We start from the raw sequence: 11,830 nt of genomic DNA, 5'->3' as shown, positions 1-11,830 counted from the left end.
CACAAAGAGACTTATAATATTGTTGTGAGTTTCAAAATAAGAAAACTTATATAAAATAATGAAAAAGCAAGTGCAGAAACTACTGTCTTTCGGATGGAAGTCAACAGTGAATTTCCAATTAGCACCATGAAAGGCTCCTAACAATGGGATAATAACTAATAGGGAACTGTCAGTGTGCAGTGGCATGTTGGGATAATAAATACCCAGAGCTCATCAAAATGATACGTACCAAATTGGAAGCCCATCTTAATTTTATTCTTTCTGCATTACTCCCACTTTCTTTTTGCCTTTTCAGTCAATGTGAAACCAAAAGGCTTCCCATGTGTAAATGTCTAATTGATTCATTAGCAAATTTGTCTAATTACCAGGATCATAAATTTTAAATCTAATGCTAGGAGGGACATTGATGAAGGAGATTATTGGGACTTTTTCCAGATAGGGTATCTAACAGGAAAGTGGAACAGATACTTATTTTTAATTTATCAAACAATAGAGAAGTTATTGATGCAAAATATGTATCTTTATGAAAGCTGAAAGAACTTAATGGTCTGAAAACATATGTTACCCAACTCTAACCTGGCCACAAACTGAAACAGGCAACTAATAGAGTTGTTTCCCAGTACTTTGAGCACTGCAAGAATCTTTGCTTTGCCAGATCTTTGACCATCTTTATGCACCTTTGGAGTTGGTAAGGTTTTGCCAGAAATCTGGATATCAAAGACATTAAAGGTATAGTGGAAGATTTTCTTTTTCTGGGTGGATCATCAAAATAAGTGGTCCTCCTTATTGTCAATCATTCTGGCGATATCTTTACATAAGGCCGTCCTATGTGCCCGTCCCCAGGTAGTTGTCTTTTGGTGCCCATGCGCACTTTCACGCATATATGTGTGGTGAGCTACGGTTTTAGCCAGTCATTGAAGCTCGCCTTTCTCACTGTGGTTCGTTGAAAATGGCCGAGCGTCGTAAGTGAAAAAGTGCCAAAGAAGTGTATGAAAACTCAACTCAAACTTTATTTATAAAGCACATTTAAAACAACTGGCTTTGACCACAGTGCAGTACAGGAATCAGAAGATGGGAAAGGTCTCAGAAGAGAGAAACAACAGAGAATATCCGAAAAACAAGAATGTTTTTGGGAGATTTGTTGAAGCGACGGTGTACACTGAAATGACAAGTCCGGCTTCCCACTGATTCCTCGGTAGCAAAATTTCTACTTGGGCCTGTCCATGCTCTCACACTTGTTTAATAGGCATTCCCTCTCGGGAGCAGGTACAGGGTTGTGAATGTGCTTTTGTTTTTTTAGGTGGAGAGGGCGGGACTTCTAAACAATTGGCAAAAATCTTCCACCATACCTTAACTATCAAATAAAGGTTGATATAATCAAATTAATTCAGACTCAGACTTGACTTTACCTCTCTTGGGATGACTCTTTCAGGAAAACTCAATTTCCAGCAGCTTAACTTAGGAAGTACATTATTTAACAATTGCCTTTGGCCAAAGTGCTCTACCCATACAAACAAACAAATAAAAGTAAATCTAACACTCGATCAAATAAAGAGAAATCTACACTATGTTTTGCAAGGGAAATTTGTCTTAAAATGCATAAAATCTACAATTTCAAACAACAGAAAGAAAAGAAAGTTCATCTACTTATCTAAAGGTGGCCAGTACACATTTATATAATAACATATAATGTAATCTTTAATATATGCTCTAAAATACCGACATAAAATCTGTGAGAATGAATACCCTCATATTTTTCCAAAGCTTTTTGCTGATGCTTGTGTCTAAATAAAGGCATTTGAAAGCCATTCTAATTGTCTATGGATGCGTGTTTAGGTGAGAAACTGGGTTTTATTTAAATTTTTTTTCCCCCTACCTGTGAATTGCAGATCTAATGGGTAATGAAGTTAAACTGAAGGGGTCTAAACAATAACCACAATTATTACAAAACGAAAAATGTATATATTTTACATTTATATTCAGCAATGTAAACTGAAACACTAAAAGGATTTAGCATCATGTCAACCTAACTTTATGATATCACAGAATATAATGTGAAATATCAGATTTGTAGTCTGGGTTAGAAAGGAGGGTCTGAGCCTTAACAGAGTGAATTACACCCCATATCAGTCAGTCTGGCTAGCCATGCTACTAGAGGCCAGATAAAGTTTGTTTGTCTTCTGAGGAAGACATTGTGCGATGAAGAACTGTCTCTGACCGCTAAACAAGGTCAAATTGTCAGATTCACTTCTCTTGCAGCTCAATACAGTGCATTCTGTGGCTTGACAGGTCGTAGTCCTGTCTCGCTAAGGTTAAAGGTCAAGATTTCCTGTGATGAAGAGTGTGGCTATAAAGGTCACACAAAAAGGTGAGACAATTCAGACAGGCAGCAGGAACCAAAATTGCTGTCAGACCCCATATGGTGAGCCTTGCTGGAGGTGCAGCCCAACGCACTAGAACCAGTACATCCAGTATGACACATGGGCATGTTTAAGTCAAAAACACAAAGAGTACATTAGGAGAAGAAACAGGTCTTGAGCAAATCGGTATTTACTCTTTTCTTCATTAGAAGGCCTAAAGTTGAGGAAATTTCTATTGCTTTTCTGTTTTCAATCAAAAAAATCAACCAGGTTCAAACAGAACAGGTGTCACCCATGTTTCATCCAAACATTTTTTTTTTAATGTTTAAATATGAGAGAAGGATATCTTATTTGAATTACCCTGACTGATAGATCTTAGTTTCATTAGTGGTCTGCCTTCCTTCAGTGCCTTCGAATTTCTTAGAAGATTTATTCCTTAAAAAAAAAATCTACCTTATGCTATATACACTCTGTAACTACATACACTTTAAATCTACACTTTATGTTAAAATAACCCCCCTGCTTAGTATATCTCTATTTCTGAAAGCAGATATATATTGTTTCACTGTTTAAACTTGCTTCTGATTTTTTTTTTTTTTTTTTTTTTGCTTTCAGTCAAGATGCATTTATGCTTTTGATTAAGTTTGTCCAAATTAGCCTAGTAAGAAGGAACTAGTCTCAGATGGACCCAGCAGACTATTTTAGGAACCCTTGTTTTGCAGAGAGGTTTGAAATGGCCACAACAATTGTATTTTTTTTACATAAGTCACAAACTTTATTTAGCTAGCGGTTGTACACTAGCCACTCACCATTTTCACTAGCCGCAACTTTGTTGTTTGGAAATTATGTTGAATGTGAATAAAGTGTACGACTTTTTTAAATTTAAATGGCGTTTTACTTACTCATATCAAGATTATATATAATGTTTAACACTTCAGATTATGATTCTTATTCAGGTGTGATGCATTGTACTTCATACTCATCATCTTCCTAATGTCTGGGACCAGGTCGCAGGGGCAACAGTTTAAGCTAGGGCTTTCAAACCTCCCCCTTCCTAGACAAAGCCTCCAGCTCTGCTGGAGAAGCCCAAGCACTCCCAGGCCTGCAGACAGACATAGTCCCTCATTCGGGTCATGGGTCAACCACTGGGCTTCTCAAGGTGGAAGTTACCTGTAACACCTTTGTAGAGAGGGGTCATGGCGCATCTAAAAAACATGTCCAAGCCGTCTCAGCTAACTCCTCTAATGTGGAAGCTGCTTTTCTCCCAGCCTCTCCCAGATGACCAAGCTCATCAACCTATCCTATCTGCAAGGGACTGCTCAGCCGCCCTGTGGAGAAAGCTAATTTCAGCCTCTTGGATCTGGATCATTGTTCTTTCAATCATGATCCAGGTTTCATAACTATAGTGAGGATAGGTGAGTAGATCGACAATTAAATTGAGAGCTTTGCCTTCTGGCTCAGCTTTCTCTCCGTTACAACAGACTGGTTCACATCCACATTTTATTTGCAACTGCTCTGATCCGTCATTTGATCTTCCACTCCATTCTTCCCTCACTCATAGACATGACATCAAGATACTTAATCTTTTCCACTTGAGGCAGGAACTCTCTTCCAACTTGAAGGGGGCAGGCTACTATTTTCTGATTGAGAACGATGGCCTTGGACTGCTTCTCCTTTGCAAAAAGGATGGGAGTCACGTCAACAGGGGGAAAAAGCCTGAGATTGGTTTGGGGGTGGAGTAATAAGGCTAGAAATATCTAAGCTCACCAGTTTGTGTGGGTTTACTTGTTTCCCCCCCAGTTTAGCCATCTCTGGCTGGATTTTACCCCACTGTACAAGAGGGTTGTTTTGTTGGAGGAAACACTTTGAGGATCTCCGCAACCTAACAAACAAGTCTTCTGTGATGCCAAGAAGAGACTGGGTGCATGGAGTCACAGTTATCCATCACTGTCACTGATGTGGTCAAAAAACCCCAGTAGTTGGGCTGTTCTGGCTAAAACGCCTCTTCAACAATGATGGTCAGGGACAGTGCCCCTGGACTGGTAGACTACGGTGGTTGTTCGCCTCCATAAGAATGGGGACCAGTGGGTGTGTTCCAAATATAGGGGAACCACACCTCTCAGCCTCAGAAGGGGACACCAGGGTGCTGGCGTGGAGAGAATACTGCTGATTTTGAAGTCTTGGCTTCAGGAGGAGAAGTGTGGATTTTGTCCACTTGTGTTTTGTGGGCATCTGACCATGCCCCTTGTGGAGTCCTGTGGGCTGTGCTCCATGAGCACATTTTTATAGATCTGTTTCGATGGATGGATGGATGGATGGATGGATGGATGGATGGATGGATGGATGGATGGATGGATGGATGGATGGATGTACAGACGGAGGAACGGACAGACAGACAAACTGAAAAAAAGACTGCATGAATGCTGTTCTCGAGCATAAATACCTAGGAAGAATGTAATGAGGCAATGATTGCAGATGAAAAATTTCTCTTTTTATAGCAACTGAAAATAATAATTTCAATTCTTTTTCTAACTTCAAAAGAGTAGCACAATATGTACCTTCCTGATGTCTTTTTCTGACTGTTTGCTCTCTGACACATTGTAAGTGATTAAACCTTTTTCCATTAACTCTAGTAAGTGAAAGACTGACAGTTTAATGTGTTTACATTTCTCTCACATGTCCATGAACCTACGTGAACAGCGCTTGACTTTTTTATTTCCCAACAGCCTTTAGACTGTGATTACACGTCTTATTCGTTGCTCCTCTTGCACCTGGGTCTAAATGTTAATGACAGATGACTCCAGTGCAGAGAAAAGAGATGAAAGCAGTGTGTCTATTGGGATATAAAAGTATTTTAGGAGAAAGGTTGCTGTGTGTAAAACAATATGATTTTGACACAATTTTGCAAAGTATTGTTTATTTACTTTTTCTATCTAAATTGACAGGCTTTAGGGTAACTTGTATTGCAACACAAAGCAGTAGCTGGGAGGTGATGAATACTGTATACAGTGGCATCATTTATACACTTCAGAAAGTGGGGGAGAAAACAAAATCAACTACACTCAATGTAATGAAAAAGCTCCTAGCCAGCTGCTTTTGTGGGAGGTGAGTCGAATAAACGTGCAACATCAATCCTGAAAGATGCAACGGCTAGTGGATGTGGGGCCTTTTTTCAGCTTCACAGGTATTTGTCAAATAAAACTATCAGTCATTCTGCTTCAATCATACTCTGCCAGGAGGTATCCCCCAGAGTAAATAAAGTTGCAACACACCAACTTAAAGGCCCCACAGGGGTAAGCAACAACTTTCCTTCACTCTACAATTTTTAACAGGGTTAGGAATCGCAGAAATCCAGTTCAGTGCTTTTTCATTTGACATGTGATGAGCATTTGGCTATCTCTCCGTATAAAAAGGTTTTGTCATACATTTACACTGGAATTAACTTTGAAAATATGACAATAATCTTTTTAGAGAGAAACTAATAAAAACAGATGTCTCTGCAAATAAGAATGTCACTGAAGAGTCAATTCAAATCAAAATGTAAAATAAATTACATGCAGTATGATACATTTAGAGTATTAAATTGTCCATTCCCTCTAATGATGATGACAAAATAAAGCTTAAAATCAAACACTGTGTAATATTCCAAAAAAAGACTTTCTCCATCTTTTAATTTAATTGACCAAAAGGGGGCATTTTAAAAAAATACAAACACTGACATACCGCTGTACTGTATGTTACTTCTCATCTAGAGCATTAAGCATTGATATAGCTTAATGAATAAAAACTTTTATGATTCAGTTAGGTCAAGCTATAAAGTCATGCTTGAAAGTTTACATACTGTGCCCTCCTTATAAAGAATATCATCAGTAATACAGTAATACAAATAACACAATGATTATACAGTAATACGAATAACACACTCGCTCTCAGGAGCGGGTACACGATTGTGCATGTGCATTTTTTTAAGGTGGAAAGGGTGGGTCTCCTTAAAAAAATTCTTGAAAATCCTCTACTATACCTTTAATGTGTGCTCTTATAGTAAACTTGCATATATTTAGTTAGAAATGCTCCATAATTCAAGCTTAACAGAAAACCATCCAAACGATTATTTTTTAGTGCATTCACAATTCTTATTAAAACAGCTTGAGTAATATTAAGAGTTAATCTCTTTGTGCTATAAAGGACTGTTCCTCTAGAAATGATGATTCCCTTGTTGTTAGTGGCAAGATTAAAGAGAAACTCCAAATAGTCATGGCCACGCCCACCGACCGGAGGGGACAAACGGGTCAATTGTCCCAAGCCCAGGACATAGGGGGGCCCAAAATTGACACTCTGACCATTAAAAATACAGGCAGAAGTAATAAAGTGATAAAAATATTTAATATCGGAGTAACTAAATATATAAATATATCTGCATTATGTATATGTGATATTTTTTTATTGAAATAAGGGGCCATAGGAACTCCCCCTACCCTAACTTTTAATGTTTGTTTCCCTGCAAAGTAAGAATGTCAGGTTTTCAGAAGTATGGTACACAGAAAAAAAAAAGAGAAAAAGGGAAGATGACACCAAAGGCTTGAGGGATTTAAGAAGTAGATTTAAAAGAAACTGAGGATGAGTCAGGAAACGGTCAGGAATGGAATTGCAGAAGAATGAGGCCGATTCAGAGTCAGGTAAGAAGCAATGCGTTTATCAATGTGATTTTAAAATATAGCATCCGCTAGCGAGTGTAAGGGAGAAAAACAGATTTTCTTATACAGAATTACTTGAGCTTAGCTGCAAAAGAGCAGAAAGATGGCAGAGGTCCAGGTACAGGGTGAAAGACAGAATGGAGCAGGAGAGCCAGCTGAGGCGTTGCAGCTTTGGAGGGCAGGCGGAGCGTGTGTTTGAGGAGGAGACAGAGAGTGCCAACCCTACCGAGAGACAGTGCAGGTGGAGGGGCTTTCTGCTCGATCGGAGACTCCAAGCATAGTGGCTCAGAGACGGATGACACCGTTAATTTCAATGATCCTGCGCTGTTGCCGACAAAAATGACTGATTCTGATCGAGTGGATGTTGTGCGTTTAATGGCAAAAAGGAAGCATTTCTCGGAGATGGCAAATAAACCGCCAGCAGATTTAGAGAGCAGATATTTCCCAAAGTATCTAACCTCTTCTACCTTTAAGAAAGAAGCTGATATACAGCAGGTCAATAAAGGACATATTTTCCCATGCCTGCTGTTCTGCTAGGAAGTACAGAAAAGATCAACTAGTGCACTAAATTCAATAGATGGGATGAAAATAACCAACATAAATACAGAAGGTTTTTGGAAAGATTTCCAGGACATGAAAGAAACTGTGCACACAAACATTTTTTAATGGAAATGGATGAACCTGCTTCATATTTTCCCATCTCTGCCTGTGACTGGCTGGAGGTTAGCAGGCCTTTCATTAAAATGAAGATAATTTAAAAACTACCTGGGCTCTAGGATGTCCCAGGAAATGTTCAATTATCAGGAAATGCTGTCTATAGAGCATCAGCTTGCAAAGAAATTAAACTTTAAAGACATAATAAATGACTTTACCACTAAAAAAGTTCACCGTTTGGCATTTGGAGACCAAGTCTAACCACATTTATAAAATATTTTTGTAAACAGCAGATTATGATAGGTGTAGATGGGGGGCCCAAAAAAACTGTGTTGTCCTGGGACCTAGCAAAGCTGCCAGCTGGCCTGGTCATGGCAAAGGGGAAAAAAGCTTTCACAAGTTCAGGGGAGCTTTGTGCCATTAGGGAACTTTCAACGAGAGAAGCAACAGCAGAAAAAGGGAGTTAGGGATATAGTAATTATGGGTCTGTGAACTTCTGAATGACTGCCAGTGCAGTAAATAATGTGGATATGTCCCTTTGAACTGTGCGCAGGTTGAGATTAAATATAAACAAAGTCAAGCACATGCCATTGTGCTTGTCTGAATGGCTGCCAGTGGGAGATCCCATGCTGCTGCTGGCATCTGTAATGTGGGGCGCAACCTCTTTGCACCCTGGAGGAACTGTGACACCAAAAGGTGTAACCGGAACCGTCCACCTTCAATGCCATTGTGAATGGCTGAATTGGCTGCCAAGTGCATCTTAAGGGTTGATGCTGCCCATCCAGCATCCAATAGGCCCTGTAGGTATATTAAAAACTCATGCAAGGAACTTGGTCAACCCCCTTGCTAGTGCAACATGTTGAATAGTGTTTCCAGCAATACGCATACATTTTCACTGTAGAGTTCTGGTGCTTTGCAGCATCCAATAAATGGAGGACTCCAGGGCTGCCAGCACCCTTCACTGGCCTGCTTTGAGGAGAATGGTATGGAGACAGATGCTAAATCTTCCCCCTCAACTGGGACAGCAGGTCTGCTCTAATTGTGAGGTGGTTGGTTCTCCATGCTAAAAAGTAGAGGAAACCAAGCCCCAATGGGCCACTCAAGGACCACCAAGACAACCCTTAGGATCAACAATTTCACTCAATGGAGAGTGGGCAGAAGCAGTGGAAATGGAAGAAATGTATAAAACAGCTGGACTGGACATGCAAGGGTATCCATCCCCATTGGAGTGCTGGGCTTTGCCAGGGAAAACCACAAGGGGCAATGTGTACTGCTTCACAAGGCAAAAAGATTGATTTGGGTGCTGCCAAAGTGATCATGTATAGTAACACAATAACACAATTATATCGACTGAGAATATGGCATAGATATGACGCGATCAGACCAATAAAAGATTAGAGAGGCCATAAGGCAAATTTAACAAAGATTACCCGAAGCAACACCACAAATTTTATCAAGTTAACCTGAAGCCATATATATTCATAGAACAGTCAAGTGTCCAAACACAGCTCCAACTAATTAAATATGCAGGCAAAAAGACTGAAAAACTATACATTGCTTAACAAAGTCAGCAAAAAACTATAGTATACAATGTTAAACTTACCAGGCTAATTTTCAAATGAGCACCATACTCCTGTTTTTGTGACTGGAGGCAAAGCTGTCGATGATGCGCTGGACGTCCAAAGTCTTTGTCCTCTATTAATTGATTGACAACAGGGCCAAGTTGCCGTTTCGGGTATCATCGCTGCTGTTCTGTAGATTGTTCTTTATATGACAAAGGCAGGAGAAACGCAGAGTGAACCTCTTATTTGGAGGATGTCTTCAATCGTTCTAAGGCCAATATCATCCCAAACATTTCTGCTGTGTAAACTTAAACTCCATCACTGAGTCTCCAAAGCGAATCCAAATCTTTACCCCCAACCAAAACGGAGGGCTCACAACCGCCTTAATGCATCTTGTAAAGATTTTAAGGGCTAAAGAAAGCCTGAACGTCAAACTCAAATGCCAAACTACAGATACTTCCTGTGTTCTGGGTGGATTGGAACATGGAAATATGCATCTTTCACATCAATGGATGTAAGACACTCTCCTGGACAGATTACCTGAAGGACGTCGCACATTTGGAGCATGTGCATCGACAGCACCAGGCAGAGCCCCCCTTCCCCCTTTTCTCACAAATAATGAGCCATGTTTCTATGTAAACAAATATAAGCATCAGCAGCACAGCAGGGTCAACTTTATCAAAAGAAGTTATCCTATTTTTAGGTGAAGACAAAACAGGAAAAAAAGAAACATGAAGAAAATTAACAGAAGTGTGGTGAGCGTCATCTCACTGCTTATTTATCTTAAAACAATACTTCAACATCTGCGATGGACTGGTGACCTGTCCAGGGTGTACCCCGCTTCTCGCCCGTAGACAACTACAGATAGGCACCAGTACCCCTCGCGACCCCACTTGGGATGAGGCGTGTCTGAAAATGGATGGATGGAAGTACTTCAACATGCAGTTTTAACTCAGTAAGTTAGCAATGCACTGCAAACTCCATCTTGTTTTCTGCAGAAGAACAGGCTGCATTTCGGTATCTACTTGCTTTGAGTGGAAATTAAATATCCTTCTAAAAGCAAAAAGAGAATGGAAGGAAGAGAAAAACAAGAAAATGGCGAGTATGATAACTTGATGTGCTTATTTATATAAAGCAATAGATCGCAGTGGCCTTTTAACTTAAAATTAGCCAGGCTAGTGTAGCACATTTACTGTATGTAAAACATACTTATTTTAAATTATACATAAATATTTATTCTGGTATATGCTCCAGAATAAGTTTTCTTGAATATTCTCTTGGGTGTTCTATTGTGTGATTTAACTGTGTCGAAAAGTAGTCAGCTGTTGTTGTTTTGTGAAGACTGCATCAGGTAAACGTTTAATCATTTCACATAATTTACCTTTACTCCTCTTTGCTTGATCTAAGGGCTCCCTTGATATTTTTTCCCAAGGGACCATTGCACTGCATTAACTAAAAAGATAATTGAGATTGAATTGTAATTGTAACTGTACAACTGTGGGAAGTCTGACACGGCATTTTAGATGAAACTCCCATATTATGTAACAGAAGATTTTAAAAGAGATGATCTAACAAAGGCTGTCCAATTATCAGAAAAAGGTTTTTTATATAACTTATTTGCCGTGAAAAACAATGGCAAGTCCTATGACAAGTGATTTATGCATAGTACTTGCTTTGTTTTTTGGGTTTTGGGCTTTAACGTTGTGTAATGACTGCTTTTTAAAGTCATGCACAAGAAAAACTATTTTTGGCTGATATGTTGAAAGCTGAAATAAAATTGCACTTTTAATGTCTGACAGATGACTAGGAGCTGACTCTTTGGGTGCCGGAAGAAACAATCGCTTAAAATTTGGTTTCTGGTAATTTAGGGCAAAATCTGTTGATTTTCAGGAGACTTTTCCAAAGAAAACAAAGATTTTTCTCTCTTTATTCCTATTCAGGGCCTGACAACAAATGCAAGACCCTGTGGATGGTCATTTTTGTTTTTTTTCTCCCAAACATCATATATTCAAACAGTAAAAATTAACTGTGCATTACATACAATGTAAAGAAATGATCTTGTTACTAGTTAAAATCATGGTTTAATGTGGCAGTGTTAAGATTTTAATGGTTCTCATGAAATCACTAAAGGATGTAAGTCTTCAGTCTCTCCACTTAACAGGACCTAAAGAAAATTGATGAGCCATCAGTTTTCCAATCAAGGCTTTTCATAGTTTCACATGATAAACTAATAATACAGTAAGAACCTTTAGTCTTGCATTATATGTTAAAAAGTAGCGCACAGGCTTGAGAGCGGCAGCTGGGTTGCAATATGAACATGAAAAGCCATTGGTTTTTATCTACCCATACAGAAGGGAGGGTTAGTATTATATTCTAGCACATCTTGAATAAATTATCAGAAATGGTGTAAGTGGTCCACTGAAAGAGCAAGGCTTTAAACCTAGAGAGAAACGTCTAAATTCAGTTGAACATCAATGCTCTGTGGCATGTTTAAAGTGTTCTTCATCTACTGACTTCAACGGAATACCTATTCAAATAAAACTGAACAAACAAGATGAGA

Source organism: Cyprinodon tularosa, unplaced genomic scaffold (genome assembly GCF_016077235.1).
Source record: "Cyprinodon tularosa strain WSP-4 unplaced genomic scaffold, ASM1607723v1 ctg230, whole genome shotgun sequence".
In the NCBI taxonomy this organism is placed as follows: Eukaryota; Metazoa; Chordata; class Actinopteri; order Cyprinodontiformes; family Cyprinodontidae; genus Cyprinodon; species Cyprinodon tularosa.
The sequence above is the reverse complement of the archived record's forward strand: the minus strand, read 5'-3'. Positions refer to the sequence as shown.